The sequence below is a fragment of the Nicotiana sylvestris genome, chromosome 8, assembly GCF_000393655.2.
Source record: "Nicotiana sylvestris chromosome 8, ASM39365v2, whole genome shotgun sequence".
In the NCBI taxonomy this organism is placed as follows: domain Eukaryota; kingdom Viridiplantae; phylum Streptophyta; class Magnoliopsida; order Solanales; family Solanaceae; genus Nicotiana; species Nicotiana sylvestris.
In genome coordinates this window covers 114,594,497-114,611,386 of record NC_091064.1, presented here as the reverse complement: position 1 = coordinate 114,611,386, position 16,890 = coordinate 114,594,497, and positions in this window count along the sequence as shown.

Genomic DNA, 16,890 nt, shown 5'->3' with positions numbered 1-16,890 from the left:
AATGTCAAAGATACGGCAATAATATGCACAGACCAGCTGAGTTGCTACACCCTGTTATAGCCCCGTGGCCCTTTATGAAATGGGGAATGGATATCGTAGGTCCACTTCCACAAGCAAAAGGTCAGGTAAAGTTTCTACTTGTACTCACAGATTATTTCACTAAATGGGTAGAAGCAGGAGCATTTAAACAGGTACGAGAGAAGGAAGTTAAAGACTTCATATGGCGAAATATAATATGCCGCTTTGGAGAATCAAAGGAGATCGTGTGTGACAATGGACCACAATTCATAGGAGCTCAAATCACAGAATTTCTTCAAAGTTGGTAGATTAAAAGGATAACATCTACGCCATACCATCAAGTGGGTAATGGACAAGCGGAATCCACAAACAAAGTCATTGTCAACAATTTGAAGAAGAGGTTATAGGATTCAAAAGGTAATTGGCCTGAGATATTACCTGGAGTACTATGGGCTTATACAAGCACTGGAGAAACACCATTTTCAATGGTTTATGGTGTGGAAGCCTTAACTCCAGTTGAAATAGGTGAACCGAGCACACGGTACGTTCAGGCAACGGAGGAATCTAATGATGAAGAGATGCGAGTCAACCTTGATTTGCTTGAAGGAAGAAGAGAAGCTGCATTGATAAGAATGACAGCACAAAAGCAAGTAATTGAACGATATTACAATAGGAAAGCACGCCTCAGATTTTTCAAAATTGGGGACTTCGTGCTTAAAAAGGTGTTCCAATCTGCAAAGGCTGCTAATTCAGGAAAGCTAAGTCCAACGCGAGAAGGACCATACAGAGTTCGTGACATTGCGGGAAAAGGAGCATACGAGTTGGAGACAATGGACAACAAAGTTTTACCCTCACATTGGAATGCCGTCCATTTAAAGAGATATTACTTCTGAGAAAGTACCCACGGTCAGGTATCGCCATGTTAAAAATTTCCTTTTGAATTATTAAAGTTTTACTAACGATTTTAGATGCTAGGCAAAAACCCTAACTCGTGCCAAATGATGAGTCACGACCTGCAAGGCAAAATGGAGTATTCTAAAATTCTCAGCCCAGGGTTACAATTAATCTGATAGAAATACACACGAGTTAGGCACTCTTTATCTATAATCGCACCTCCGAGTCCCGTATATTTTTTTGTTTCAGGAAAAGGACCAAATTGAAAGAAATAAACAAGTGCTCGAGGCTTCATACTTAACCGCTCAAACACTTGGGTGACTACACATTATACACAGATATGTGTAGAAAAACAGATACGAATATCGAACAAAAGTCGACCACAAAGAGACAAGTGTTGAGAAAAAGTTACGAAGTCTTCAACATTCATCATCGTGTTCAACAAACACAAGACATTCATCATAATGTTTTTCCCATGAGAACCATGAGAACAACAGAGTCATCTCTCAAACTCATAAACGAAGTCACCTCTCAAACCCTTCCTAATATATAAAGATAGGGTCATGACTATGTACTAAAACAAGTTATGAAGAAAAATCTTGTTTATTTTATATTATGTAAAAATCTGTTACAAGAAAAACAGTTACGAGAAAGTTATAGATGTATTTTAATACATGTAATAGTCAAAAAACTTGTTAAAGTTCATGAATAAAAATTTGTCAAAGTTATTTCATACAAAACATGTGTATTCCTATTTCTTTCATCGTATTATAACACCATTATGAAGTTGAGACGTCTTCTTCATTTAGTGTCGATAAAATAAAAGGGCCCTCTTTTATAAGCCTCATATTGATAATCCATGAGAAGAATCATAAAGCATTTTCAAAGGATAAAAATGCTAAGTTATTCTATAAGTCCTAGATAAATAGGCAAGAATAGAATATACAGAAGTACCGATAAAACTTCTTAATATAAAAGACTAAGTACAAACTTAGTCAGCAAAATATTTGTTTTTTACAAATGCCTCATTATGATAACTGAGGACTTCATCAAAAGATCTCTTAAAGTTGCCAAGGGATAACACCACCAATTAATTAAAGAAAACAGTAAAGTTTGAAATACATTCAACTAGTCACTGAAGGGGTTGGAACATCAGAAGCTGCAATCTCATTTTCAGGGGCAGCTACAGGCACGGTAACAACTTCTGAAGGAGCAACAATAGGAGCGGTTTCAACTGGGCCTGGAGTGTTAAAATCACCGAGGGAAGCAAGAGTCACGGGAGCTTCAGCTTCCATGGACTGTGTCATAGAAGTTTCACCCTCGGGAGCCGGAATTGCAACTCCAATTGCCGCAATAGCCACTTCTTCATTTAAAAGCTCTTCTGCCCCAGGAGTTCCAAGTGCAGGAGAAGGAGTATCAACTGGTTGTTGGCTTTTTTCAATAGTGTCTAAGACTTTGGCTAATTCAGATTGCAATTCAAAGTTTTCTTGAGTAGCTTCCATCAAAGCATCACGGCGAGATTTTAGAAAAGCCCAATTTACCTCTATGTTGAAGTTCTCCTCAAGAAGTCCATACTCCCTTTCCCACATAGCAAGATCGTTCTTCAATATCTGGTGTTCAACTAAGTGGGAGTCAAGGGAAGCTTCAAGGGAGGCATGGGAACTCTTCAAAGCACGTATCTCGTTAGAGGAGATCCTTAAGTCAATCTGAGATTGAGTCAAGCTTTGCACTAACTCCCCTGCATATTCTTCTTTCTTCTCCACAAGTGCCTTAAGCTCTCTGATTTCTTCACTGGCCTTTGATAATTGTTCTGAAAATGAACACTCCAAAAGCTCTTTATCTTTTTCAAATTGGCTTGAAGAAGCCTTGGCAATTGCTAGCTCAGAAGTCAAACCACGCTTTTGCTGCTCCAGGTGGTTTCTACTTTCTTGCAACTCCTCTATGGTCCCCTGAGCATTCTCAAACTGCTCCTTCCAGTTTGCTGCCTCAAGCTGGGTTTCCTTGGCTATTCTCCTAGCCTCAGAGATAGCCTTCGCAGACTCTCGATCCTTCTTCTCTAGAGTGGAGATTCTTCCAATTAACTCAGTACCAATAAGATTAGCCTACAAGGGAAAGTCATCAAATGTGAGAATATAGAGAGATATAAAAAAAACTTGTAAGTTAAAAGAGAAGTACCTTCAAGGTAAAATAAACTATGTCATTCATCAAAGTCAAGCAACTGTGGCTCTCCATCTTCTTCTTCTCAATATCTCCGATTAGAGGCTCGAGCCAAACATTAGCTCCACCAGTCTTTCTCAAAAGGCTATGATTGGCAGGAACTTCAAGAGTAACACTTCTCATAGCCATGCCTCTGCTGCTAGAACCCGCCTCTGTATGCTGAACAGAGGGAGGGGGAACAATGGAAGGAGGAGTAGTAGAAGAGGTAAAAACAATGGGAGCTGTGGGAGTCAAAGCAGGGACAGTAGGAGCAGATATGGGAACCAAAACAGGTAAGGAAACAGGAGTCGATAAAATAGGCAAAGAAATACTCGTGGTTGTCAAAGGAATAGAAGGAATAGAAGAAATGGGAATAGAAGAAGAGAGGGGAGTTTCATCAAGAACTGGTCCAAACTCTCCACTCTCAAAACCACTAACAAAGAGACGTCGAATTGATTCACTAGAGCCTCTTGGAGTTGTATCCTCATCAGAAAGGATTTGAACAGGCTCGGAGACAGAGGCTCGAGCAGGAGTATCTTCAACTTCATCCCCATCAATGACGCGTCTCCTGGCTCTTGGCCTAGCTATCAAAGAGGTATTCTCTTCTTCCTCATTCTCAGAACTTTCTTCTACAACTTTTCTTTTTGGTAGCGTGACCCGAGTCTTTTCCAAATCAAGTGAAGCGGTTGAAGACGCTCGAATGGCAACGACTACCTCAGCTGTCATACCCCTGATACCAAATCCTGATAAAAAGAGGGATAAAGAATTAAAATAAGAAAGAATTTAATACACGGCAAAGCATAAGGAAATACATACCATGAGTCTTCACTTTCCAACCATTCAAAAGAGAAATTGATTTCCAAGTTCTCGCCTCCATAGGCGCAATCTTCAAAATTGAATCTACCCAACCACGAAAGTTAGTAACGTGTTCCACATCTCCCATGGTTGCTACAAAAAGCCAAAAAGAGACGAGATTAGAAAAGAAATCAAAATTCTTAAAAAATAGATACGGTAAGAAAAAGAAAAACTTACGTGCAAAATTCCACTTCTCAGGGAAGGGAATGTTTGTTTCACCCAACAAATCCACCGTACGTACATCAACGTAACGACAATACCACCCTCGATCCTTGTCATCTTCGGGGTTTACCAAAACCTTCTTGCTTCTTGCAGTCAAGGTAAAAACTCCATGCGGAATAATTTGGGGTGGTATAGGTGAACAAGATGGGAAAAGGTAAAATTAACATTGGCTTTGGTAGACAAATACCTTAAGCAAGCCACATCTCTCCAAACAAGAGGACCTACTTATGCTAAGCAAATTTTGAAAAAGCGGCAAAATTCAAGTATAACTGGGTCAATGGCAGGATTAAATCCCAAAGTAAAGGGATAAGTATAAACGAAAGAGAATCCAATTCTGAAAGAAGAAATTCTCTGGTTTGGGGCAGGAATCATCATACGAAGATTATCTCTCCAATTACAATCTTTCCTAACAGTGGGAATCACAAGTTCAGTTATTAAAGAAGGATAGGTGTCAGCTTTTTCTAAATTTTTAACTTGTTCTTGGAGAGATCTTCTATCATTCCCAAAAGATAAATCATTGGGTACGATTTCTTCAACTAAAGGTTCCTGAGTAGGTTCAGAAAGTTCTTTACCTTTAGAAGAGGGGGTCTTTGGGATAGAACTCCTAATACCAGAAGAAGAAGAAGCAGAACCAGATGAACCACCACGAGTGGATCCTAGGCTCAAGCTCCGAAGCCTACCTCCTCTGCCTCTCCTATGTCTTACGGGGGCATTGTGTTAAATATGTTTATAATGACAACCGTCAAACTTAGAAGTGTAATGATGGAAAGCCTATAATAAAGGCAACTATCACTTCGTGAATAGTGGGAATGAAGAAGCCTTGAAAAAAGGGCACAGAATTGCAGAACCAATCAAAAGGTGACACGTATGCAAAACATTAATTAGAGGGGACAATTGAAGCGTTAGTACTGTCATAGTATTAATTACGGCAAACATTCCCTTTTTATGAAGATCCACTTCCCAGATATTTAATTGATAAATAAATGGAAAGTGGGGGGACTATCTGTATTGGGAAAAAACTGAATTTACATTGAAGGTGACGTGGCATGACACGAGGACTGATCAAATGGTCAAAACATGATGATCAGTTAAGAGGCACGAGTGACAACAGATACGGGGAAAGGAAAGCTAAATAGGCACGAGAGGCAATTCGAATAATACAAGCTTCGTACCTATTTAGGTCATTTAAAGCCAAGAGATCAGAAGGCATTGAAGACATGGATATGATGACGAAAAGGAGTCCAAATTCAATATTAAATACCCAATACGTTAGAGAATTGGTATTAAATAGGAATGATTGTGTAACGTCTTATTTAATGTCATTTATTGCTCATAATTGTCTCATTAAGACTAAGGTATTACTCCTTTACTTAGAATCAACTATAAAAGGAGGAGGTCTCGTCATTTGTAAGGACAGAGGATATCATCAACATTACATTGGAATACAAACCTATTTACTGCTTATTTGTCATTCTCAAAAAGTCTATTATTTCTTTTTTGTCTCCTGATTATCAGTAGCCCGAATTTCTATTTGTCTTTAGCTTTGACTAAAGAATCATATTTTTGGTTAAACAATCACAAGGAGCAATTTGATGAATTCTAAAATAATAATTTGGTGTGATTTGTTCTTGTCAATATTTAAGATGCAGAAAAATGATAACGGAATCAATATTATCTATTGTTTTGGCAAATCTTAATATGATAAACCTTCAAATATTTTCCAGCTTCTAGCTTTTCAACTTCGTCCATATAAGCCAAACAGCGACAGTAGTCACTACACATGTTACCAAGTCATTTAATCCATTTGAGTAAAGAAGAATCTAACTTGAAATATTTGGACTTCTGTCTTTTGCATATATTATAGATAAAAATATCCTATTATACATGCACAATGATATATATAAAAGTCTTCGTAATGGTTATATATTTTGCTCATGTACTGAAATATGTCCAAAAACCAAACTTATTATATTTTGTTGATCTGCAACATTACCAATAGATGTGCAAGTATTAATTAATTTGATATCTATGATTAATAATAAAGAACTCTTTTGACCTTAAATTTATCTGTTGTTATCCAAATGGAATATTGAAAAAGTATAGATGATAAAGTTTACAATAATGCTCCTGCAGGGTTGAAACATCGAGCTCATTTCGTGGCATGAGAACAGCTATATGGAACCAAAAACTATTACTATATTATTTTCATCTCTCTTTCCTTTTCAAGAATTTAAAACATCTTGTCATGCACTATCGTTTATTAGTATTTGAATAGTTTCTTGCAAACTTTTCTGAAGAAACTTTTCAGAAATGCTTGTTGAAAAACATCTTCTAAGAAATAATTTGTACTTGATAGTTTTTAAAGTGATATTGTTAGTTATCACCCCAAAACAATACTTGGAATTTGTTTTGTCTTTAACGGTTCTGATTTAATTTCTATATATGTAATCCTGAAACAATGAAATGGAAGGTACCTGGATCGACCGTCTTCTGATCATTTCTTGATTCGAAATGATACTGAACAAGTGCATATCTCAAGCAGTGGCGGAGCCACATGTACCCAAAGGGTGTCAGCTTTGGTCGGAAATTTACACTGTTTAACTCGGTAATTTTTTTAAAAAATATGTATATATACTATATAATGACACCCCTTGACTTCTTGATTAGTTTGTTTTTATATATTTTGACTCCCCTTAATAAAAATTCTGGCTCCGCCGCTGATCTCAAGGGTTCTCCTATATATCCAACAGAGATGACTTCACAGGTTAATAATGGATGCGAGTAACTAAACCAAGTACAATATAATTTTCATACAATGATCAAAGGCAGTACATAGTCATGCGTGGAAAAACCTGTTCATGAACTCCAATTCACAATCATCCGCTGCTCCCAAAATAACCTAAACCATGTACCAAATACAGATATACTTGAGCAAAATCACAATAAAAAAACCAAGCAACGTTAATCCGATCCAGAGTGAGAAAATCATAGGTAAATTCAGTTGTAATTTGTATCATATAAGTTTCTACGATGCCTACGACAACTTAAAGCATCCTAATTCAATAATTGATAAATGGGACACATCTATACAACCATAAATCAAAAATAAAAAGAAATTGTTTCTGTTTAACCAAAAATTTGAGTCTTTGGTCAAAGCTAAAAAGAAATTCGGGTTACTGATAATCAGGAGACAAAAATAAAATACTTTTGAGAATGATGGTAAAAAAGCAAATAGATGTGTATTTCAATAAATTCTCAATAGTATTCTGTGTCCTTACAAATGATGATACTTCTTCCTTTTATAGATAATTCTAGGTAAAGGAATGAAGCCTCAGCTTTAATGATATAATCATGAGTAATAAATGACATTAAATAAGCCGTTATACAATCATTCCTATTAAATACCAATTTTGTAACGTATCAAGTATTTAATAATGAATTTGGACTCCTTTCTGTCATCAGATCTTTGCCTTCAATGCCTTCTAATCCGTTGGCTGTAAATAATTTAAATTGGTACGAGACTCGTATCTATACGTCGTCTCGTGCCTATTTAAATTCTTCTTCCCGTGGCTGTCTCCATCCGTGCCTCTTAGTCAATTGCTGTGCTTTGACCATTTAACTAATCCACGTGTCATGCCACATCATCTTTAATATAAACTCAGTTTTTTCCCAATACAGATAGTCCCCCCACTTTCCATTTTTTTATCAATTAAATAATTGGGAAGTGGATCTTCATGTAAAAGGAATTTTTGTCACAATTAATGCTCATGACAGTATTAACGCCTCAGCAGTCTTTTCCATTTAATGTTCTGCCCATGTGTCATTTTCTAATTGATTCCGCTATTCATACCCTTTTTCGAGACTTATTCATTCTCACTATTTACGAAGTGATAGCTGCCTTTATTATAGGCTTTTCATCATTACACTTCTAAAGTTGACGGTTCCCATTTTACACATAACTTTTTCTTCCTTTGTCTTCTTCACAAATCTTCAGCACATACTTCCTTCTTAACAATGTCTTCTTCAAACCCTAACCGTAAAAAAGTTCCAATTCTAGATCAATTCCCCAACGCCCCTGTTAGACACAGAAGAGGCGGAGGAGGTAGGCTTCGAACAGGGTTAGAATCTACGCGAGGCGGCTCCTCTGGTTCTTCTTCAAGGAGTTCTATCCCAAAAGCCCCTTCTTCTAAAAGTAGGGAAATTCTTGATTCTTCTCAAGAACCCTCAGTTGATGATATAGTTCCCAGCGATTTGTCTTTTGAAAGTGACAAAACGTCTCTTCAAAAACAAATTACAAATTTAGAAAAAGCCGATACTTACCCAACAATAGTAACCAAGCTTACAATCCCCACCATAAGAAGAGATTGTAACTGGAAGGATAGTCTCTGAATGTCAATTCCTTCCCCAAATCAAATAATTTCCTCTTTTAGAAGTGGGTATTCTTCTGTTTATACTTACCCCTTCACTTTAGGTTTTAATCCTCCGATTGACCCAGTTATTCTCGATTTTTGTCGTTTCTTTACAATTTGTTTGGCCCAAATCGGTCCATTAGTGTGGAGAACAGTGGCTTGTTTGAGATATTTATCCTCCAAGGCCAATGTCAATTTCACCTTTTCTCACCTCATTCATCTATACCATCCTAACTTAATACGCCATGGGGTTTTTACCTTAACTGCAAGGAGCAAAAAAGTTTTGGTAAATCCTGAGGATGACAAAGATCGTGGATGGTATATCCGTTACGTTGCTGTCCGTACAGTGGACTTGATTGGCGAAACAAATATTCCCTTCCCTGAGAAGTGGAATTTTGAATGTAGGTTTTCTTTTATTTACCGTACCTACTTTTGAGAATTTCAAAAGAAAGTTTGTTTTTAACCTCGTCCCTTCTTGGTTTTTTGTAGCAACCATGGGAGATGTGGAACCTATTCCCAACTTCCGTGGTTGGGTAGACTCACTTTTGAAGATTGCTTCTAGGGAGCAGAGAACTTGGAAATCAATTTCTTCCTTACATGGCTGGAAGGTCAAAACACATGGTATCCCCATTTTTATATGAATTTTTTTTACATGTTAAGCACTTTTTCCTCAACTTTAATCATGTACATCCATCCTTTAATCAGGATTTGGCATTAGAGGAATGACGGCTGAAGTAGCTATAGCCATTCGCATGTCTGCGAATGCTGCTCTTGATTTGGATAAGGCTCGAGCCTTGCTGCCTAAAAGGAAAGCTACAAAGGAAAGTTCTGAAGAAGAAGAGGAGGGTACCTCCCTAATTACCAGGCCAAGGGTCAGGAGACGAATAATCATTGATGATGAAATTGAAAACACTCCTGCTCGAACCTCCACCACCGAGCCTGTTTTGATTCATTCTGACGAGGACGCCGAACCAAGAGATAATAATGAGTCAATTCAGCATTTTTTTGACAGTGGTTTCGGGAGTGACGAGCTCGGCCCTGTTTTTGATGAAGCTCCTCTTTCCTCATTTGTTCCTATTTCCTCCATTCCTCTGCCAGCCGTAAGTATTTCTTTACCAGTTTTGACGACTTCCGTTCTTTTGCCAGTTTCTACCGCTCCTATATCCGTTCCCTTGGCTGTTTCTACCGCACCTGCTTCCGCTCCTGCGTTGGTTTCTACATCTATTCCTTCCATTGCTCCTCTTCCCTCTGTTCATCATACAGAGACAGGTTCTAGCAGTGGAAGTATGACTATGAGAAGTGTTACTTTGGAGGTTCCTGCCAATCATAGCCTCTTGAGGAAGACCGGTAGAGCCGATGTTTGGCTCGAACCTCTAATTGGAGATATCGAGAAGAAGAAGATGGAGAGCCATAGCTGCTTAACTCTGATGAATGACGTAGTTCATTCTACTTTGAATGTATTTTTACCAACAAGTTTTTTTTTAGTTATCTTCAGTCTCTCATTTCTATGAGTTATCTCTGTAGGCTAACCTTATTGGCACGGAATTAATGGGAAGAATTTCCCTACTGGAAAGAAAAGCCCGTGAGTCTGAAAAGACTGTCCACGAGGCCGAAGAAATAGCTAGGGGAGCCCAGCTTGAAGCAACCAATTGGAAGGAGCAGTTCGAGAATGCTCAAGGGACCATAGAGGAGTTGCAAGAAGATAAAAATCTCCTGGAGCAGCAAAACCGTGGTTTAACTTCTGAACTGGCAACTGTCAAAGCCTCTTCAAGCCAATTGAAAAGAGACAAAGAGCTTTTGGAATGCTCTTTGTCAGAACAATTATCCAGGGCTAGTGAAGAAGTTAGGGAGCTGAAGGCACTTTTGGCTAGGAAGGAAGAATATGCAGGAGAGTTAGTGCAAAGCTTGACTCAAGCTCAGGCTGACTTACAGACTTCTTCTGACGAGATTCATGCCTTGAAGAGTTCTCATGCTTCTCTTAAAGCTTCCCTTGATTCCCATTTAGCTGAATACCAAATCTTAAAAAATGATCTTGCTATGTGGGAAAAGGAATATGGACTTCTAGAGGAAAATTTTAACATAGAGGTGAGTTGGGCTTTCCTGAAATCTCGTCGTGATGCTTTGACGGAAACTGCTCAAGAAGGTTTTGACTTGCAGTCTGAACTGGCCAAAGTCGTAGATACCATCGAGAAAAGCCAACAGTCTATTGATACTCCTTCTCCTGCACTTGAAGTTCCTGGAACAGAAGAACTTTTAAATGAAGAAGTGACTACTGCAGCAATTGGGATTACAATTCCTGCTTCAGCTGAAACCGTTCATGTTGCTGCTTCTTCAGAAGTTGCCACCGTGCCTGTGGCTGAAAGTGAAATTAATATTGCAACTTCGGATGTGCTAACCCCTTCAATTGGATGATGGTTTTATCCCTTAGTTTTTAAGGGATTTTTTGGTGAAAGTCCCCAGTTATCATAATGGGGCACTTGTATAAACCTTTATTGACTAAGTTTCTACTTAGTCTTTTTAATTATATTAAGAAGTTTCGTTAGTACTTCAATGTGTTCTATTCTTGCCTTTTCCTTACTTATTTAGGACTTATAGAGTAGTTTAGCATTTTTATCCTTTGAAAATGCTTTATGATTCTTCTCATGACTTATTAACATGAGGCTTATAAAAGAGGGCCCTTTTATTTTATCGACACTTAATGAAGAAGACGTCTCAACTTCATAATGGTGTTATAATACGATGAAAGAAATAGGAAAACACACGTTTTGTATGAAACAACTTTGGCAAGTTTTTATTCATAAACTTTTAACAAGTGTTTGACTGTTACATGTATTACAATACATCTACAACTTTCTCGTAACTGTTTTTCTTGTAACAGATTTGTAAATAACATAAAATAAACAAGGTTTTTCTTCATAACCTGTTTCAGTACATAGTCATGACCCTATCTTTACATATTAAGAAGGGTTTGAGAGGTGACTTTGTTTATGAGTTTGAGAGATGACTCTGTTGTTCTCATGAATGCTGAAGTTTTCTCAACACTTGACTTCTATCGTTCGATATTCGTATCTGCATTTCTACACGTATCTGTGTACAATATTGTAGTCCCCCAAGTGTTTGAGCGGTGAAGTATGAAGCCTCGAACACTTGTTTATTTCTTTTACTTTAGCCTTTTTTCCTGAAACAGAAAGATATGCGGGACCCGAAGGTGCGATTATAGATGAAGACCGCCTAACTCGTGTGTATTTCCATCAGATTAATTGTAACCCTGGGCTAGGAATTTAAGAATACTCCATTTTGCCTTGCAGGTTGTGACTCATCATTTGGCACGAGTTAGGATATTTTGCCTAGCATCTAAAATCGTTAGTAAAATATTAATAAACCAAGAGAGAAATTTTAACATGATGATACCTGACCGTAGGTACTTTCTTAAAAGTAATATCTTTTTAAGTGGACAGCATTCCAATGTGAGGGTAAAACTTTACCATCCATTGTTTCCAACTGGTATGCTCCTTTTCCCGCAATGCCACGGACTTTGTATGGTCCTTCCCATGTTGGACTTAGCTTTCCTGAGTTAGCAGCTTTTGCAGATTGGAACACCTTTTTAAGCACGAAGTCCCCAATTTTGAAAAATCTGAGGCGTGCTTTCCTATTGTAATATCGTTCTATTACTTGCTTTTGTGCTGCCATCCTTATCAAAGCAGCTTCTCTTCTTCCTTCAAGTAAATCTAGGCTAACCCGCATCTCTTCATTATTAGATTCCTCCGTTGCCTGATCGTATCGTGTGCTTGGCTCACCTATTTCAACTGGAATTAAGGCTTCCGTACCATAAACCATTGAAAATGGTGTTTCTCCAGTGCCTGTTTTGGTCGTTGTACGATAAGCCCATAATACTCCAGGTAACACCTCAGGCCAATTACCTTTTGAATCTTGTAACCTCTTTTTCAAGTTATTGATAATAACTTTGTTAGTTGATTCTGCTTGTCCATTCCCCACTGGATGATATGGCGTAGACGTTATTCTTTTGATCTGCCAACTTCGAAGAAATTCTGTAACTTGTGCTCCAATAAATTGTGGTCCATTGTCACACACGATCTCCTTTGGTACTCCAAAGCGGCATATTATATTTCGCCATATGAAGTCTTTAACTTCTTTTTCTCGTACCTGTTTAAATGCCCCTGCTTCTACCCATTTAGTGAAATAATCTGTAAGTACAAGTAGAAATTTTACCTGACCTTTTGCTTGTGGAAGTGGACCTACGATATCCATTCCCCATTTCATAAAGGGCCATGGGGCTAAAACAGGATGTAGTAACTCAGCTGGTCTGTGCATATTATTGTCGTACCTTTGACATTTATCACATTTGGACACGAAACTGGTTGCCTCTTCTTCCATCTTAGGCCAATAATATCCTGTGCGAATTAACGTTCTTACCAGTGACCGTCCTCCTGCGTGATTCCCACAATGTCCTTCATGTACTTCTCTCATGACATATTCGGTTTGAGAGGGTCCGAGACACCTTGCTAGTGGTCCGCCGAACATCTTTCGATAAAGATTTCCTTGATATAAACAATATCGTGCAGCTTTTTTGCGAAGCGCGTAAGCCTTTCCTTTGTCATTAGGCACGGTTCCGTGCTGTAAAAAGGCAACAATTTCATTTCTCCAATCCCATGTTAGATGATTAAAATTTACCTCGTTTTTATCAGATTCAAGAACGGAATGAAATAGATGTATGACTGAAGCATCTGTATTGTTTGCCACGTCTGCTGCGGATGCAAGGTTTGCTAAAGCATCTGCCTCTACATTCTCATCTCTTGGGATCTGCACTACTTTCCAAGTTTGGAATTGCTTTATTAACTCCCGTACCTTTGCGAGGTATTCTTGCATTCGTGACTCTCTGGCTGTATAAGTCCCCAGCATCTGATTAACCACGAGTTGAGAATCACTCTTGATTATAATCTGTGTTATGCCGAGTTCTCGTGCCAATTCTAAACCTGCAATTACAGCCTCATACTCTGCTTCATTGTTAGTTATAGAATGACATTTTATAGCCTGTCTAATGGTCTCACCCGCAGGTGGTACGAGGACTATTCCTAGGCCTGCCCCTTTTACATTAGATGAACCGTCAGTGTATAAAACCCAAGTCCCCGGGTTCGCGCCATTAAAAACTAGTAATTCTTTTTCTGCTTCTAAATGCATCCCCTAGCTAAAATCAGCCACGAAATCAGCTAGTACTTGAGACTTTATAGCGGTCCTGGGTTGATAAATAACTTCATACTCACTTAGTTCTATAGCCCATTTTGCTAATCTTCCTGAAAGTTCGTGTTTATGCAAAATATTTCGAAGCGGAAAAGCAGTAACTACAACAATGGGATGACATTGAAAATAAGGTCTTAACTTTCTAGATGCCATGATCAAAGCTAATGCTAATTTTTCTAGCTGTGGGTATCGTGTCTCAGCTTCCAATAAGGACTTACTTACATAATAAATAGGAGATTGTTTACCTTGGTCCTCGCGGACTAAAACAGCACTTACTGCGACTTCAGATACGGCCAGATAAATGAGAAGTTTTTCCCCCACCTTCGGTTTTGCCAACAACGGTGGTTTTGACAAATAAGCTTTCAAATTTCTAAGGGCTTGTTGACAATCTTCATTCAATTCAAAATGATCTTGCTTTTTAAGTGCAGAGAAAAACTTAAAACACCTTTCTGAGGATTTGGAAATAAATCTCCCCAAAGCTGCAATTCTTCTCGTTAATCTTTGTACTTCCTTTTTATTAGTAAGGATATCCGGGATTTCTTCTATTGCTTTGATCTGAGAAGGATTCACTTCAATACCACGATTAGAAACAAGAAAACCCAAAAACTTACCTGATGCAACTCCAAATGCACATTTTTCTGGGTTGAGTTTCATATTAAATTTTCGCAAAATTTCAAAAGTAACAGATAGATGAGAAATATGATCATGAGATTGCTGGGTTTTGACGAGCATATCGTCTATATATACCTCCATTGTTTTCCCTAAATGTTCTTGGAACATTTTGGTGACCAACCTTTGATAGGTTGCCCCAGCATTTTTGAGGCCAAAGGGCATTACTTTATAACAGTAAGTCCCCCTGTCTGTGATGAAAGAAGTTTTTTCTTCATCACCAGGATCCATTTTAATTTGATTATATCCCGAGTATGCATCTAAAAAACTTAAAAGTTCATGACCTGCGGTTGCATCAATTAGTTGGTCTATATGCGGTAAGGGAAAGGAATCTTTTGGACAGGCTTTATTTAAATCGGTATAATCTACACAAACACGCCACTTACCATTTTTCTTGGGTACAACCACCGTGTTAGCTAACCAAGTAGGATATTTTACCTCACGGATTGATCCGATTTTTAATAATTTTTGGACTTCATCCTGAATCACCTGGTTCTTGAAAGCACCTTGTTTCCGTTTCTTTTGCTTTATTGGTGTGAAAGAAGGGTCCTCATTGAGTTTGTGAGTCATCACATTTGGTGGTATCCCTGTCATATCAGCGTGGGACCAAGCAAAGCAGTCTAAGTTAGCTTTTAAAAATTCGATTATCATACCTCGCATGTTCGTGCTTAAATTGGCCCCGACATAAACCTTCCGTTCAGGCCATTGATCAAATAACATCACTGCCTCAAGCTCTTCAATTGTCGTTTTGATGCTTTCATTTTCTTCAGGTTCTTGAATTGTGTCAGGTCTTGAGTCCAAATCCGTCTTTTCCTGTTCAGTTGAAGTTTGATCTTTTTTACCTTCAACTGTTTCCTGTAATTGCTACTTTTCTTTATTTTCGGCGCTCGTACTTGTTACAGCGTTGACACTTTTAGCCATCTGCTGATCCCCACGAATTTGGCAAATTCCCCATGGTGATGGGAATTTAATAACCTGATGTAGAGTTGATGGGACAGCGTCCATATCGTGTATCCATGGTCTCCCCATGATCATATTGTAGGCCATTTCCATATCAACTACCTGAAATTTAGTTTCCTTCACAACACCCATAGCAAAAGTTGTTAGAAATACCTCACCTTTTGTTACTACACTTGAATTGTCGAAGCCTGACAAGGTGTGCGCCTTGGGTATCATTTTGTCTTCAGCTTGCATTTCTCGTAGTACCCTTAGTAATATAATATTTACAGAACTCCCTGGATCAATCAAAACTCGTTTTACATTAGTATCATGTACAAGTAAAGATATTACCAGTGCGTCATTATGTGGAGTTGTCACTCCTTCGGTATCTGCATCATCGAACGAAATACTTTCATTTTCAAGGACCTGCCGCACCCGTTTCCCGTGTGTAATCGTTACCTTAGAAACCTTGTTGGAGGCTGTGTAGGTTACGCCGTGAATATCTTCTCCCCCGCTTATGACATTCACTGTCCTCTTGGGTGAAGGAGGTTGTGGTGGCTCTTGTCTGTTTTTCATATAAGCTTGTTTTCCTTTCTCACTAAATAACTCAGTGAGGTACCCTTGCTTCAATAAATGATCCACTTCACTCTGCAGGAATCTACATTCTGAAGTTTTGTGCCCGTGATCGTTGTGAAATTCGCACCAATGATCCGGATTGCGTCTACTTGGATTTGACCGCATCTCTTTTGGCCACCGTACCTTATCTCCCATGCTTCTTAAAACAGCTACGAGCTCGGAGGTAGAGACATTAAAATTATATCCACCGAATCGTGCCTTTAAACTCCTGTCATCATCTTGTGATTCTTGTCTGTTCCGATCATTCCTGAACTTTGAAGAAGAGCCAGAATCCCGGTTCCTCGATTTTTGATCATATTGCTGGCTATCTTGTTTCGACCGTGGGTCCTTTCCTGCAGGTCCCATATATGGATCGTACCTGTTTTTACCTGATCTTTTTTCGGTTTCTGACCTTCGGGTACCGCCCCTTTCTTCATGATGAAGCTTAGGTACGGTATCTTCTTCGATTCGCAGCTTCGTGCTATACCTGTTGTAAACATCATTCCATGTGGTTGTAGGAAATTCTCGAAGACTTTCTTTGAGTCGTCTCGTGGCTTCAGAACTTTTGTCATTTAAATTACTTGCAAAAGCTATAGCAACCCAATTGTCAGGCACACGAGGTAGAGTCATTCTTTCACGCTGGAATCTATCAACGAAGTTTCTAAGCAACTCTGAATCCCCTTGTTTGATTTTGAAAATATCTTCCATCCTTTTCTCAACCTTTTGTGCTCCCGAATGTGCTTTAATAAAAGAATCTGCAAGCTCAGCAAAAGAATTAATAGAATTTTCAGATAAAAGAGAATACCAGGTTAAT